Source organism: Salvelinus namaycush, chromosome 11, assembly GCF_016432855.1.
Source record: "Salvelinus namaycush isolate Seneca chromosome 11, SaNama_1.0, whole genome shotgun sequence".
Taxonomy (NCBI): domain Eukaryota; kingdom Metazoa; phylum Chordata; class Actinopteri; order Salmoniformes; family Salmonidae; genus Salvelinus; species Salvelinus namaycush.
The window spans coordinates 12837224-12843583 of NC_052317.1; positions in this window are offsets into that span (position 1 = coordinate 12837224).

Consider the following 6360-nt stretch of genomic DNA (forward strand, 5'->3'; position numbering starts at 1 on the left):
CTACTGAAGAGATAAGTCTTCAGTAAAGACTTAAAGGTCAAGACCGAGTCTGCATTTTTCACATGGCTAGGCAGACCATTCCATAAAAATGTAGCTCTATAGGAGAAAGCCCCTGCCTCCAGCTGTTTGCTTAGATGTTCTAGGGACAATAAGGAGGCCTGCGTCTTGTGACCGTAGCGTACATGTAGGTATGTATGGCAGGACCAAATCGGAGAGATAGGTAGGAGCAAGCCCATGTAATGCTTTGTAGGTTAGCAGTAAAACCTTAAAATCAGGCCTAGCCTTAACAGGAAGCCAGTCTAGAGAGGTTAGCACTGGAGTAATATGATAATATTTTTGGTTCTAGTCAAGATTCTAGCACTAACTGAAGTTTATTTAGTGCTTTATCCGGGTAGCCGGAGAATAGAGCATTGCAGTTGTCTAATCTAGAAGTGACAAAAGCATGGATAAGCTTTTCCTCATCATTTTTGGACAAAAGGTTTATGATTTTTGCAATGTTACAAAGATGGAAAAAAGCTGTCCTTGACATATTCTTGATATGTTCGTCAAAAGAGAGATCAGGGTCCAGAGTAACGCTGAGGTCCTTCAAAGTTTTATTTGAGACAACTGTACAATCATCAAGATGAATTGTCAGATCAAACAGCAGATATCTTTGACATCACCAAGAGACAGAATGTATAGTGAAAACAATAGTGGTCCTAAAACGGAGCTTTGAGGAATGCCGAAACGTACAATTGATTGGTCTGAGGACAAACCATCCACAGAGACAAACTGATATCTTTCCAACAGATAAGATCTTAACGAGGCAAGAACTTTTCTGTGTAGACCAATTAGGGTTTCCAATCTCTCCAAAAGAATGTGGTGATCGATGGTGTCAAAAGCAGCACTAAGGTCTAGGAGCACGAGGACAGATGAGCCTTGGTCTGACGCCATTAAAAGGTAATTTACCACCTTAATGAGTGCAGTCTCAGTGCTGTGATGGGGTCTAAAACCAGACTGAAGTGTTTCGTATACATTATTTGTCTTCAGGAAGGCAGTAAGTTGCTGCGCAACAGCTTTTACATTTTTTGGCGAGAGGAATGGGAGTTTTGGCTTTTTCAAGAGAGGCTTTATTACTGCCACTTTTAGTGAGTTTGGTACACATTCAGTGGATAGGGAGCCATTTATTATTTTCAACATAGGAGGGCCAACTACAGGAAGTAGCTCTTTCAGTAGTTGGAATAGGGTGCAGTATGCAGCTTGCCGGTTTAGAGGCCATTGCTATTTTCATGAATGTGTCAAGATAAAATGGTTTCTCCATTGATCCTAGGTCCTGGCAGTTCTGTTCAGACTCAGGACAACTGAGTTTGGAGAAATACGTAGATTCAAAGAGGAGTCCGTAATTTGCTTTCTAATGAAGTTCATGAATTCATCACTGCTGAAGTGAATGCTGCTTTTAGTTAGCTTTGCGGCAGTATCAAAAATAGGAATCTAGGAATCTTTGGGTTGTCCGAGAATTTATAGCACAGCTTTTGATGATCCTTGGTTGGGGTCTGAGCAGATTATTTGTTGCGATTTCAAACGTAATAAAATGGTGGTCTGATAGTCCAGGATTATGAGGAAAAACATTTAGATCCACGAAAAGTTTATTTCTCTCAAATTTTAAGTTGTTGCCAGAGAATTTAATATTAATTTCTCTACCAATGTCGTTTTAGAGAATTTGGCAGTATGTCCTGTATGTCCAGTATGTCCAACTGGCCTCACAACCGCAGACCACATGTAACCACGTCTGGCTTATTCAGACCAGCCACCAGTACAGCTGATGAAACTGTGGGTTTGCACAACTGAAGAATTTCTGAAGAAACTGTCAGAAACCGTCTCACGTAAACTCATCTGTGTGCTCATCATCCTCACTAGGGTCTTGACCTGACTGCAGTTCGGTGTCATATCTGACTTCAGTGGGCAAGTGCTCACCTTGCCACTGGCACGCTGGAGAAGTGTACTCTTCAGGGATGAATCATTTCAACTGGGCAGATGGTGTCATTTGGGACAGTGGTTTGCTGATGTCAACGTTATGAACAAAGTTCCCCATGGTGGCAGTGGGATTATGCTGTGGGCAGGCATAAGCTACGGAAAGCAAACACAATTGCATTTTATTGATACCGTGACGAGATCCTGAGGCCCATTGTCGTGCCATTTATCCACCGTCATCACCTCATGTCTCAGCATGATAATTCACGTCCCTATGCTTCTACCCCTAAGCCATAAGACTCCTGAACATCTAATCAAATGGCTACCCAGACTATTTGAATTGCCCCCCCCCCCCTTTTTACACTGCTGCTACTCTCTGTTATTATCTATGCATAGTCACTTTAAAACTCTGCCTACATATTACGGCAGGTAGCCTAGTGGTTAGAGCGTTGGGCCAGTAACCGAAAGGTTTCTAGATCGAATCCCCAAGCTGACAAGGTAAAAATCTGTCGATCTGCCCCTGGACAAGGCAGTTAACCCACTGTTCCTAGGCTGTTATTGTAAATAAGAATTTGTTCTTAACTGACTTGCCTAGTTAAATCAAATGTAAAAAATGTCCTTGACTAACCAGTGCCCCCGCACATTGTCTCTGTACCGGTACCCCCTGTATATAGCCTTGCTATTTTTATTTTACTGCTGCTCTTTAATTATTTGTTACTTTTATTTCTTATTCTTGTTTTTTTATATATATATTTTTTAACTGCATTGTTGGTTAGGGCTTGTAAGTAAGCATTTCAGTGTAAGGTCTACTACACCTGTTGCATTCGGCGCATGTGACAAATAACATTTGATTTGATGTCGCAAGGATATGTACACAGTTCCTGGAAGCTGAAAATGTTCCAGTTCTTCAATAGCTCATAAGACATGTCACCCATCAGCATGTTTGGGATGCTCTGGATCGATGTGTACGACAGCACGTTCCAGTTCCTGACAATATCCAGCAACTTCGCACAGCCATTGAAGAGGAGTGGGACAACATTCCACAATCAACTGCCTGATCAGTTTTTGTTCAGTGTATAATACTTGTTTTTCTTTGGTTGACATTGTCTGGCCATGGGTTCTCTCACCACCCCAGGCCTAGCCCACAATGGTTACAGCACAGTGTGTGTGTGTGTGTGTGTGTGTGTGTGTGTGTGTGTGTGTGTGTGTGTGTGTGTGTGTGTGTGTGTGTGTGTGTGTGTGTGTGTGTGTGTGTGTGTGTGTGTGTGTGTGTGTGTGTGTGTGTGTGTGTGTGTGTGTGTGTGTGTGTGTGTATATATATATATATATATATATATATATATACACTGCTCAAAAAAATAAAGGGAACACTTAAACAACACAATGTAACTCCAAGTCAATCACACTTCTGTGAAATCAAACTGTCCACTTAGGAAGCAACACTGATTGACAATAAATTGCATATGCTCTTGTGCAAATGGAATAGACAACAGGTGGAAATTATAGGCAATTAGCAAGACACCCCCAATAAAGGAGTGGTTCTGCAGGTGGTGACCACAGACCACTTCTCAGTTCCTATGCTTCCTGGCTGATGTTTTGGTCACTTTTGAATGCTGGCGGTGCTTTCACTCTAGTGGTAGCATGAGACGGAGTCTACAACCCACACAAGTGGCTCAGGTAGTGCAGCTCATCCAGGATGGCACATCAATGCCAGCTGTGGCAAGAAGGTTTGCTGTGTCTGTCAGCGTAGTGTCCAGAGCATGGAGGCGCTACCAGGAGACAGGCCAGTACATCAGGAGACGTGGAGGAGGCCGTAGGAGGGCAACAACCCAGCAGCAGGACCGCTACCTCCGCCTTTGTGCAAGGAGGAGCACTGCCAGAGCCCTGCAAAATGACCTCCAGCAGGCCACAAATGTGCATGTGTCTGCTCAAACGGTCAGAAACAGACTCCACGAGGGTGGTATGAGGGCCCGGCGTCCACAGGTGGGGGTTGTGCTTACAGCCCAAAACTGTGCAGGACGTTTGGCATTTGCCAGAGAACACCAAGATTGGCAAATTCGCCACTGGCGCCCTGTGCTCTTCACAGATGAAAGCAGGTTCACACTGAGCACATGTGACAGACGTGACAGAGTCTGGAGACGCCGTGGAGAACGTTCTGCTGCCTGCAACATCCTCCAGCATGACCGGTTTGGCGGTGGGTCAGTCATGGTGTGGGGTGGCATTTCTTTGGGGGGCCGCACAGCCCTCCATGTGCTCGCCAGAGGTAGCCTGACTGCCATTAGGTACCGAGATGAGATCCTCAGACCCCTTGTGAGACCATATGCTGGTGCGGTTGGCCCTGGGTTCCTCCTAATGCAAGACAATGCTAGACCTCATGTGGCTGGAGTGTGTCAGCAGTTCCTGCAAGAGGAAGGCATTGATGCTATGGACTGGCCCGCCTGTTCCCCAGACCTGAATCCAATTGAGCACATCTGGGACATCATGTCTCACTCCATCCACCAACGCCACGTTGCACCACAGACTGTCCAGGAGTTGGCGGATGCTTTAGTCCAGGTCTGGGAGGAGATCCCTCAGGAGACCATCCGCCACCTCATCAGGAGCATGCCCAGGCGTTGTAGGGAGGTCATACAGGCACGTGGAGGCCACACAGAGCCTCATTTTGACTTGTTTTAAGGACATTACATCAAAGTTGGATCAGACTGTAGTGTGGTTTTCCACTTTAATTTTGAGTGTGACTCCAAATCCAGACCTCCATGGGTTGATAAATTTGATTTCCATTGATAATGTTTGTGTGATTTTGTTGTCAGCACATTCAACTATGTAAAGAAAAAAGTATTTAATAAGAATATTTCATTCATTCAGATCTAGGATGTGTTATTTTAGTGTTCCCTTTATTTTTTTGAGCAGTGTGTGTGTATATATATATATATATATATATATATATATATATATATATATATATATATATATATTGGTCATTATACCCAATAGATTTTCAATTTTCAGGACACTCATTGCAATGGGGCCCAGTCACAAAGTGAACAGGGAGGATGCAATTCCACCCCTTTTGTTTCTATCCACCCGTTTTTTTTGTTTCTGAATCGGTGTATTGAAAGCACCATGTTTTACTATCCCTGTGGGGACCTACAATTGATTTCCATTCAAAATCCTATTTTCCCAAACTGTTAACCCTTACCCTAACCTTAACCCTAATTCTAACCCCTAACCCCTAAGCCCTAAAATAGCCTTTGTCCTCCTGGGGACCTGGGAAATGTCCCCATGAGGGAGAAATTCTGGTACCCACGAGGATGGTAATACAAGCCCACACACTATGTCTACACCCCCATGCAATCTGTCACTTGGGGTGTTTTAGGCTGAGTGTTGTACATCATATAGGCCTAGAGATTGAAGGAGTTTCCACTCAACAATACATTTTACTGGGTTAATAGGATTTCATTGATTATCAGTATTTTTTTGTAATCAATGTCTTTCTGTTTTAATTGCCAAGATACTGAAAAGGCACCTTGAGACTGATTATACTCAAGGAAATATAGATTGATTATTGTGATCTAAATCCATAAAAAGAATATTACATAAAATAACCAAATAAAATGCATATGAACATCAGAATTTCCAAACCATTCGCTTGCTTTATTTTCATTTCATGAGTTGGACCATTTTAATATTTGATCCCAAATTATTTTTTCACAGTTCCTTTTACAGCTTTCTCTCATTTATTTCCTCATGAAAACCACACTGTCTTTGTTCCATTGGTTCCCCAGCTCACCTCAGAGGGCACTGCTGAAGATTACTTCTTTATCCAGGGAAGATGAACGGGACTGGAGAATGTCAAGTGGATTAATGTCCTCAAATAAACCCTGACTGCTGAGAATTCACAGACCTGTTAATGATTTACGACACTGTATGTTTACGTGACACACTTAGTATGACACTTTTTTTTATTATTTTACCCGAAAACGGCCAATTCAATCCCCACAAAGGAAAGAATATAGAGTGATTGGTTGTGTCTCTGTATGTTGAAGTGTTTAATCTATAATTTCTGAGCTATTACATTTCTTGCGAGAACTGTTAAACTGGGAAACAGCACAGGGTTGTCTTTTAGTGATGTGGGTATATGATTAGATAGCATTGCTGCATTAATCAATGAGAGGTGTTCATCCAGGCAGTTTCTCTATCCAATTACATTAGCCCCCTTTCCTCAGAAGGTGTCTTAAAACTAAGGCTTTACCCATTTAACTAATAATTTCCAAAGCCCTGGAGTTGATGACCAAATTAAGGCATTAGTTTAGGCTCACATTTTTCTCAATTTGATAGGTCATTATTCATTTCTGATCTGGGTAATTTCAATCTCTTGCCTAAATAATAGCACTAGTTTGCTCCAATCTATAC